This window comes from Helianthus annuus, chromosome 11 (assembly GCF_002127325.2).
Source record: "Helianthus annuus cultivar XRQ/B chromosome 11, HanXRQr2.0-SUNRISE, whole genome shotgun sequence".
NCBI classification, from domain to species: Eukaryota; Viridiplantae; Streptophyta; class Magnoliopsida; order Asterales; family Asteraceae; genus Helianthus; species Helianthus annuus.
Window position 1 is genome coordinate 24,208,810 of NC_035443.2, and position 11,221 is coordinate 24,220,030.

Below are 11,221 nucleotides of genomic sequence, written 5' to 3' on the forward strand. Positions count from 1 at the left end.
GAAACAATAGTGTTATGGAAATCTCAGGAGCAATCTGAACGCCTAGTGCTCGCACCCCGATGTTTCCGCCATCGGTTGGGGTGTGACATCAATATCACCAAAAATGTATAATAACAATATAATATAACAAACAAAAGGTTAACCTTACTTGATATTCAACCATAGACATTACATACCATATTCATCATCGTAGCCCTTACAAACCAAACTTTTAACCACAGTTTGTTAAAACAACAGTTAACAGACATAAATAAAAACCACAAGGATTCTTCAAAAATAAGTGGTTTCTACTTATCTCTCATAAGAATTGTTTTTTCATAAGCATCTAATTGTTAACCTTAGTCAGCTTCTTCCGGGTGCTTCTCAAATTAGTGGATAACTCACTGTAACACCCCAGTGTTTCGGAAGTCAAAGTCAAAGTCAAGATTTAAGTCAAAGGAGGAAAAGATTGCTAATTGCAATCTGTCTCTCCTTGCTCAAACCCTGTTTTGACTTCTTTGACTGTAGTTAGTCTATTTTATGTTTTACGTTTGTTGTATTATGTGGAGTAATTACTTACAAATCGCAGTAATCGAATGTTTATCGCTACGAATCGCTTTACGACTGCAAATAATAGGAAGTAACAATGCGATAAAGTCAATTAAGCGCTAATCGAACTAATCTAATCATCACCGCGCTTGCAAACTTGAATATTCGCATTTTGGTTATTGTTATACGTGTGTGTGTGTGCCTTATGTGTTACTTGTGCATGTTTATTTATGTTATGTGTGGTAATCAATCGAATCTCAATCGAACTCAATCGCAATCGAATCGCAATCGCTAAACGAATACGAAGTAAGGATGATTGTTTGTAGATGTGAATAGTTGGGATTAAAAGTAATTTGAATAGGAAACTATATCGTATTCGCATCGCTTGTAATCGAAATCGAAACAGCAAAACTCGTCGCACCGAACACTCGAACCAGGCGACCGATCGATCAGCCAACCAGCCAATCGACCCACCGTCCGACCGGACTGCCGTCCGATTGGACAGGCTGTCCGATCGAGCTGCCTGGCCGATCGGCCAGCCCTTTCCTCTTTTGGAACTCTATAAATACTCCTGTCACTTTCATTCTTTCTACTTTTTGGAAACCCTCTGACCGAACAGCTCGTGCTCCTATCCTTTTCTCAGATTTCCCTCGATTCCGGTATGATCTCGCCCTAAATCTTGTACTTTCTTGATCTACACACACTCCTACACCTTTCTATCTTTTGAATCTCAACTTTTAAACGTGAAATCACTAGATTTGAGGGGTTCAAGGATGATGTCATCATGGTGTTCTTGAAGAACTTCATGTTTTGGCCTCAATCCACCAAGAACAACTTAGATCTAACCGATTTCCACATAAACAACGAAGATCTTTCATAGATCTAAACATATTTACGGTGAAAAAGGATTGAGAGAATGTTTTCTAACTTTCTTTCAACTCTTTTACACCCAATACCCTCAAAACCGATAGAATCGGAACTTGTGCCGACTTGATACCCGATCTGTGGTCGTGTTAGCTCAAGATCCGGATCCTATCCACGAGGTTTACCGATTTCGGGTTAGACGTGAACCACCGTCTCAAACAGTTCACTAATCGGATTTGGGTGATTCCTGTCCGGTCAGGAGAACCAAGTATTAGCCAGGTTCCTGCTATTGACTCGTTATCAAGTTGCCTCGATAAAAGGACAAACAAACGAAATAACCAAGTGTGTGACGAACAGGACGACCAGGACGGGGTGCCGTCCGATCGGACTGCTGTCCGAACGAACAGCCACCCGAACGGCCGGTCAGCCGAACGGCTTGCACTATGGGACCCACACTTAGCCACTTCATCTAAAGTTTGAGTATTGAACGAACTGCTAACCGATCGGACTGCCATCCGATCGGATTACTTTTCGGATCATGAGATACTTGAGCTTTAACACTTAATCGATTTTTCAACATGTTCAATGCACTAGGAATGCCACCCGATCGAACTGCTGTTCGATCGAGTGACATCCTGCTGAGAACTTGTTCTCGCTGAAGTACCAGCCGAACGGGTTGCCGGTCGATCGAACGACCGTCCGATCGACCGACCTGAAAGGCAAAGATACTTCAATGTTTTCAAGTGCTACAATAAAAACTTCAAAAGTCAAACCATCATACACAAACACATCCTTCTCAAAGGAAGAAACAATCCACTTGAACAGTCATCCGACCGGACTACCGCCCGACCGGATTGTCACTGCACGATCGGCTGTCCGATCGGACTGTCGTCCGATCGACCAGCTGTTCGATCCACCAACACTTGTTTTCGTTTTACGCATCACTTATCGTTATGCTATCGAACTATTCGGGCTAACCTTACTCTTAATCGCTCCCTTCAATCCATCAACCGCTGTGAGTATACTCGATCCCTTTTTGCTTTATGCACTTTTGGGTGTTACATATGTTACTTATACAAAATCACAATCGAACACACTACGCAATACTTTAAACGTTAACCGTTACCGCATGTTATACGTGACTTAATGAATGCTTGTTTGTTATGTTTACACATGGAATGTTGTCTACCTGCCTTAACGACGATAGTACTATAGTTTGGACTCAGCACCCATTCACACGGGGGTTGTTAAGGACAATTACTTACATGGATTACAGTGGTGGTCATGTATTGCGAACTGCCTTGGGCAGTCAACCCGCAGTCATTGGTATCGATAGGTTCATGTCGATAACTAACATGCTTCGTTTTCCTCTGTGTACGTGCTGGTTATGCGTAAACTATTTCAAACTCTATATGCTATTATCAAACTTGTATACTCGCCTTTACACTATGTGTATTGACTTTATTTTAACGTATGTGACAAGTGTTTAGGATGCATATCTGCTAGGAAAGCGTGGCTAGAATAAGGTCCTAGAGGCCAACAAATAGCTGTCTGTACAATTTGAATCTGAGTTGTCGGAACAGAACTAATTGACTAGAATTTTGTCTGTAATAATTTGTTTACCTTTTGAGGCATGGTATGGGACATGTTAAAATTGATTGGTAATGATAATTGTTTTGGAAACTTCTGGACAATCTGTTTTGCTCAGTGCCACGCCCCGATGATTCCGCCATCGGTTGGGGTGTGACAGATTGGTATCAGAGCCATAACTATAGGGAATTAGGCAAGACTCGACCTAGTCCGGGTCGATGTCTTAGAGACCTAGACTGTAGTTAGGAACCAATAGACCGACTCATGCATGTCCAGTAGGGATTATGTATGAGCTTACTGCCATTTCTCGTATTTCTCGTCTACGCTACACTATCACTGCACTCAAATTTTCAATTGAAAATAAAGCGATTAAATCAAGATTAGGTGTGAAAACCGCAAACTCTCGATTAAATTGCTTGTTTGATTTGTATTTATCTATAAAACACGAAAATTTGCGTTGAGCCAGGAGTGAATTCCATACTTTAGCGCGGACTTTCGTTGCCATTTTGCTAGAACAGGGAAGAAGTTGTTAAGCCAGGGATGAAACCCTAACCTTGACGACTTGTCCTGACTTTTATTTGGTTTCTCCAATTCTTACCAACGTTTCGATGAAATTCCCAAAGACTCAAGTGCTTAAACAACCGAAAGGATGAGTGCCATTCACCGTATGATGGTGATAGAGCACAGCCTATTAGGTCAACAAGGACTTGTTGTACATCTTTGAGAATAGTCGAATCGCTTTGGATAGTCAATGTCTAATAGCCGCAGACAATCTATTTCTCGATTTTTATGTGTTTCGATTCTGAGCCCGCAACTGCTGACTCTGATGACTCGTTGATTTTATGTGTTTATGTGTATTTATCTATTTATTTGTTTAAATTTTGAGACTTATTCGATTTTTGCATTCGCTTCGATCGACACACATAACACGCATTTCTTATCTATCCCAAAACGATAACAAGTCGCTGCTACCATAGGGAAACGCTGTACGCTATGATGCTCGCTATACTATACGCTTATACTATACTAATCGCTAAGCCTAAACACGATCGCTATGTTCGAACGCTCGCAAACTTTGAATGATAGGTTTCTGTATTCTGACTGCCTCTGTGATTACATGCGTACGTACTTCTGTGCTTCTGTGCCCTACGTGTCTATGTGTTTATGTGCTTATGTGAATCTGTGATTTCGTGCCTATGTGTTTATGTGATTATGCGTGCTCCTGAGCTTTAGCAATATTAGACGTGTGAGGTGAGAATCGATTAAACTATGACTGAGACCTACGACAATGTCTGTTGCAGACAATGTCGTCATCTGGACCTCGACATCCACGACTCACTCGCCAAGAACAACAAGACAAACGCCTTGCTGCCATCCTCGCTAAACAAGTGGCCAAGGTTGTGCCCCAGATCGTGAGTGAAATTTACGAGAATGTTAGCAAATCATCTGAGGAGTCTAGAACCGAAGCTCCTAAAGTTGCTACCAAGACTGCTTTCAGCTTCAAGCAATTCAAGGCTTGTGGTCCGAAGGAATTCACTGGAGAAGATGGCCCAATAGCTATGTTCCAATGGTTCGATTCCATCGAAGTCACTCTCCGCCAGAGCGGATGTCCTGAAAATCTCCGTACCCTAAACGCAACCGGCGTCTTCCAGTCCCACGCTCTAGACTGGTGGACGGCCGAACGAAACAAACGCGGGAATGATGCAGCTTATGAGCTGACTTGGGAAGAGTTGAAAGCCATCATGATGGACGGATTCTGCCCTCCCCATGAACGCCAAAAGCTGGAGGACGAGTTCTGGAATATCAAACAGAAGGAATGTGACAACGCTGCCCTGACTGCTCGCTTTAAGCAGCTCAGCATCATCTGCCCCGATCAAGTCAAGACGTCTAATATGGCAATCAAGAAGTACATCCGAGCTCTACCCGACTGTGTTGCTGATTTTGTGCATGCCGCAAAGACAGCAACGATTGAAGAAACTTATCTGCTTGCCGCCGAGATCAACGACAAGCGGGTAAAAGCTGGTTTTTGGGATAAGCCTTCAAAGCCCCTGCATCAAGCTACCACTGCGCCAACCGCCGACACCGCCGCCGCTCAACCGTCAAAGTCCTCACGCCGCAGGAAGAAGAACAACAACAGCAGCTCCAGCAACAAGAACGGTGTTGTCACTACCATTGCTGCTCCTCTGCAAGCCGTACCGGCTCAACAGCAGTCCCACCACCGTCCAGCAACAGTTACTCATGCACCGCCTGCTAAGCATGCATACACAGACCCCCATTCGGTTTGCCCAACATGCTCATATCATCATCCGGTGGGTCTTGCTTGTCGTTTCTGCACCCACTGCAATCTGTACGGTCATTTCACTGCCAACTGCCATTATGGTCCCCGCAACACCGCAGCTCCTGCCACTACCCATCAAGCTCTGCTCCCAGCCCTGCAAGGCCATCAAGCAGCTCAGACACCCGCGATCAACGCCCGAATCTGCTTCGCATGTGGTGATCCTAACCACTTTGCGAACATGTGCCCGAACAGGGTGGTGAAACAAGAGCCCCAGCAGCAGCAGCCTCACCAACAGCAGCAGCAATAGCAACAAGCCGCACGCGCCAGAACTTTCAACATCAATGCGCGTCAAGCCCAAGCCGACAACAATGTGGTCAATGGTACGTTCCTTGTGAATGGTATTTATGCATCGTGTTTGTTTGATACTGCAGCCGATAATTACTTTGTGTCGTTTGAATTCGAGAAGCTCCTTAGTCGTAAGCGCTCCCATCTCCCCTCGACATTCGAAGTTGAAGTCGCTACTAGAAGAACTGTCGCCGTTAATTCTGTTCTCCGTGATTGTACTCTTGAGCTCAACAATCACATCTTCCCAATCGACCTTATTCCGATGCAACTCGGAAGTTTGACATCATAGTAGGCATGGACTTTCTTCGTGAAAACCATGCTGAAGTTGTGTGCTTTGACAAAATGATTCGATTCTCGCTCGCGAATGGTGATTTATTGTGTGTTTATGGCGAAACTGCTTCGAAAGGTCTCAAGCTCATGTCATGTGTCCAAGCTAGCAAGTATCTCCGCAAGGAATAATGAGCTTTCTTGGCTAACATTGTAGTAGCGGAGCAGGAAAAGAAAAGGAAGATTGAAGTAAAAGACGTCCCTGTGGTCCGTAAATTTCCTCAGGTGTTCCCCCGATGATCTTCTCGGTTTACCTCCAAGTCATGATATCGACTTTCATATCGACCTTCATATCGACCTCATTCTTGGAGCCAACCCTGTTGCCAAAGCTCCTTACCGACTCGCGTCGTCCGAAATGCGTGAACTCTCAAGCCAAATCCAGGAATTACTTGAGAAAGGCTTTATTCACCCGAGCACCTCTCCTTGGGGCGTGCCAGTCCTTTTCGTCAAAAAGAAGGATGGGTCGTTCAGGATGTGCATCGACTATTGGGAGTTGAATAAGTTAACTATCAAGAACCGCTATCCCCTGCCCCGAATTGACGATTTGTTTGACCAGCTACAAGGTGCTACGTGTTTCTCGAAGATCGATCTACGCTCAGGCTATCACCAGCTACGCATTCAGGAGGAAGATATACCCAAAACCGATTTTCGCACTCGCTACGGCCACTATGAGTTCTTTGTTATGCCTTTTGGTTTAACCAACGCACCCGCGGTTTTCATGGATCTGATGAATCGCGTGTGTAAGCCATTTCTGGACTGCTTCGTCATCGTATTCATCGATGATGTCTTGATCTATTCAAAATCGAAAGCCGAACACGCGCAACATCTACGTTTGGTTCTCGAACTACTCCAGGGGAATCAACTCTATGCTAAGTTCTCCAAGTGTGAATTTTGGCTAGAGGAGGTTCAGTTTCTGGGTCACATAGTAAATAGGGTTGTTCAAAAAACTCGTGGCTCGCAGCTCGCTCGAAACTCGCTCGAACAAAACTCGGCTCGAAATTGGCTCAGTTGTTAACGAGCCAGCTCAGCTCGGCTCGGCTCGGTTTGTAAACGAGCCGAGCTCGAGCTTGGTCTGGCTTGGCTCGTGAGCTCGTGAGCTGGCTCGATAAGGTTTACATCTTTCATTTTTTGTCCCATATCGCTTAGAAAACAAAAACTAAGGGAGTATTTCCCATATAAAAGAAGGTAAAGACAATGTTCAAAGTGAATTAACTATTGATACTTGCATATTTAGCCATATGGTTAAATTAAATGGCAATTATGGCCCTTAATCTATGAAGATATTCGATTTATGGGCTTTTTAAGTAGTAAATTTTGCAATTTTTTGTTAGTTCGAGCTAGATCGAGCTGAGCCGAGCTAGCTTGAATTCTAATCGAGTCGAGCTCGAGCTTCAAATCTCAGCTCGATTTGAAATTCAAGCTCGAGCCGGGCCAGCTCGAATCGAGTTCGAGCCGAGCTCGAGCTGGGTCTAGCTCTGCTTGACTCGGCTTGTTTACAGCCCTAATAGTAAATAGTCAAGGTATTCACGTTGATCCCACGAAGATTGAGGCAGTTAAGAGTTGGATTGCGCCTAAGAACCCGTCTGAAGTTCATTCTTTTCTCGGACTAGCGGGCTATTATCGACAATTTATCGAAGGATTCTCAAAGATCGCTGTGCCGCTTACCGCTTTTACGCATAAAGACAAGCCTTTTGTTTGGGGAACCGAACAAGAGTCTGCTTTCGAAACCCTCAAGCACATGCTCTGCAATGCTCCTATTCTCGCATTGCCCGATGGAAACGATGGTTTCATTGTCTATTGTGATGCTTCCAACCTTGGACTTGGTTGTGTTCTTATGCAATGGGACAAGGTTATAGCTTACGCATCTCGTCAGCTCAAAATCCATGAGAAGAACTATACCACCCATGACCTCGAGCTAGGCGCAGTTGTTTTTGCGTTAAAGATTTGGTGACACTATCTATATGGTACCAAGTGTACGATCTTCACCGATCATAGGAGCCTACAACATATCTTTGATCAGAAAGATCTTAATATGCGTCAACGCCGATAGGTAGAACTCCTCAACGATTACGACTGTGAGATTCGTTATCACCCAGGCAAAGCAAATGTCGTTGCCGACGCTCTCAGCAGACGGAGTTATTTGCTCAGCATTCGCAATACCCAAGCCCAATACGATCTCGAAACTCTCATCCGCGAAGCCCAGCATGCCTGCTTTAATGAACGCACCTTGAAGAAGGAAAGAATCTATCACGATGGAGCTCAGCTAGTGAGTAAATTGAATGGGATTTTCTATTTTCTGGACCGAATTTGGATCCCTAAGCGGACCGAATTGCAGAAGATATTGATGGACGAAGCTCACAAATCCCGGTATTCTATTCATCCCGGTGCCGACAAAATGTACCAGGACCTTCGCTACAAGTACTGGTGGCCGGGCATGAAAAGGGATATTGCTCTCTACGTTGGGAAGTACCTGACTTGTGCAAGGGTCAAGGCTGAACATCAAAGGCCCCCTGGCTTACTCGAACAACCCCCAATCCCTATGTGGAAGTGGGAGATTATAGCTATGGACTTCATAACAAAACTTCCGCACACGTCATCAGGTCACGACAGCATTTGGGTTGTTGTTGATCGTTTGACAAAATCCGCCCACTTTCTGCCAATACGGGAAGACTACAAGGTAGAATGATTAGCCCGAATATACACCGACGAGATCATTTGTAATCATGGGACGCCTTGCGACATCATCTCAGATCGTGACGCTCGGTTTACCTCGAGACTGTGGGAAACGTTTCAAGCTGCTCTTGGTACTACGCTTAATCCGAGTACCGCATTCCATCCTCAAACTGACGGTCAGACTGAGAGAACGATCCGTACTCTTGAAGACATGCTCCGTTCGTGTGTCATAGATTTCGGTGGTAATTGGGATAAATACCTGTCGTTAGTCGAATTCTCGTATAACAACAGTTATCATACCAGCATTCAGATGGCACCATTCGAGGCTTTATACGGAAGAAGATGTCGATCGCTTATTGTATGGCACGAGATCGGTCACTCGCAATTAACCGGTCCTGAGCTACTGCAAGAAACGACTGACAAAGTCCTCCAAATACGAGACAACTTGTTGAAAGCTCGAAGTAGACATAAAAGTTACGCCGATAGAAGACACAAGCCCCTTGAATTTGACGTTGGCGACTACGTACTCCTAAAGGTATCACCTTGGAAGGGTGTGGTCAGATTCGGAAAGAAAGAGAAACTAGTGCCTCGATATGTTGGACCTTTTAAGATTCTGGAAAGGATCGGAAAAGTCGCCTACAGACTCGAACTACTGGAGGAACTTAGTAATGTCCACTCGACTTTCCATGTGTCAAACCTCCGAAAGTGCCTGGCTGAGCATGATTTAATTATAGCGCTCGATGACCTCCAAATAAACGAAACACTACACTTCGTGGAGAAGCCTGTCGAAATCATGGATCGCCAAACCAAGCAGCTCAAACGCTCGCGCATTCCTATTGTGAAAGTCCGATGGGAAGGCAAACGAGGCGCAGAGTTCACTTGGGAACTCGAAAGCGACATGAAGGCGAGGTACCCGCAGTTGTTTACGGCTTCAGCCTAATTTCGGGACGAAATTCGCTAAACAAGGGGAGGCTGTAACACCCCAGTGTTTCGGAAGTCAAAGTCAAAGTCAAAGTCAAGATTTAAGTCAAAGGAGGAAAAGATTGCTAATTGCATTCTGTCCCTCTTTGCTCAAACCCTGTTTTGACTTCTTTGACTGTAGTTAGTCTATTTTATGTTTTACGTTAGTTGTATGATGTGGAGTAATTAATTACAAATCGCAGTAATCGAATGTTTATCGCTACGAATCACTTTACGACTGCGAATAATAGGAAGTAACAATGCGATAAAGTCAATTAAACGCTAATCGAACTAATCTAATCATCATCGCGCTCGCAAACTCGAATATTCGCATTTTGGTTATTGTTATACGTGTGTGTGTGCCTTATGTGTTACTTGTGCATGTTTATTTATGTTATGTGTGGTAACAATCGAATCGCAATCGAACTCAATCGCAATAGAATCACAATCGCTAAACGAATACGAAGTAAGGATGATTGTATGTAGATATGAATAGTTGGGATTAAAAGTAATTTGAATATGAAACTATATCGTATTCGCATCGCTCGCAATCGAAATCGAAACAGCAAAACTCGTCGCACCGAACACTCAAACCAGGCGACTGATCGATCAGCCAACCAGCCGATCGACCAGCCGTCCGACCGGACTGCCGTCCGATCGGACAGGCTGTCCGATCGAGCTGCCTGGCCGATCGGCCAGCCCTTTCCTCTTTTGGAACTCTATAAATACTCATGTCACTTTCATTCTTTCTACTTTTGGAAACCCTCTGACAGAGCAGCTCGTGCTCCTCACCTTTTCTCAGATTTCTCTCGATTCCGGTATGATCTCGCCCTAAATCTTGTACTTTCTTGATCTACACGCACTCCTACACCTTTCTATCTTTTGAATCTCAACTTTTAACCGTGAAATCACTAGATTTGAGGGGTTCAAGGATGATGTCATCATGGTGTTCTTGAAGAACTTCATGTTTTGGCCTCAATCCACCAAGAACAACTTAGATCTAACCGATTTCCACATAAACAACGAAGATCTTTCATAGATCTAAACATATTTACGGTGAAAAAGGATTGAGAGAATGTTTTCTAACTTTCTTTCAACTCTTTTACACCCAATACCCTCAAAACCGATAGAATCGGAACTTGTGCCGACTTGATACCCGATCTGTGGTCGTGTTAGCTCAAGATCCGGATCCTATCCACGAGGTTTACCGATTTCGGGTTAGACGTGAACCACCGTCTCGAATAGTTCACTAATCGGATTTGGGTAATTCCTGTCCGGTCAGGAGAACCAAGTATTGACCAGGTTCCTGTTGTTGACTCGTTATCAAATTGCCTCGATAAAGCGACAAACAAACGAAATAACCAAGTGTGTGACGAACAGGATGACCAGGACGGGGTGCCGTCCGATCGGACTGCTGTCCGAACGGACAGCCACCCGAACGGCCGGTCAGCCGAATGGCTTGCACTATGGGACCCACACTTAACCACTTCATCTAAAGTTTGAGTATTGAACGAACTGCTAACCGATCGGTCTGCCATCCGATCGGATTACTCTTCGGATCATGAGATACTTGAGCTTTAACACTTAACCGATTTTTCAACATGTTCAATGCACTAGGAATGCCACCCGATCGAACTTGTTGGTGCATCCATCTGT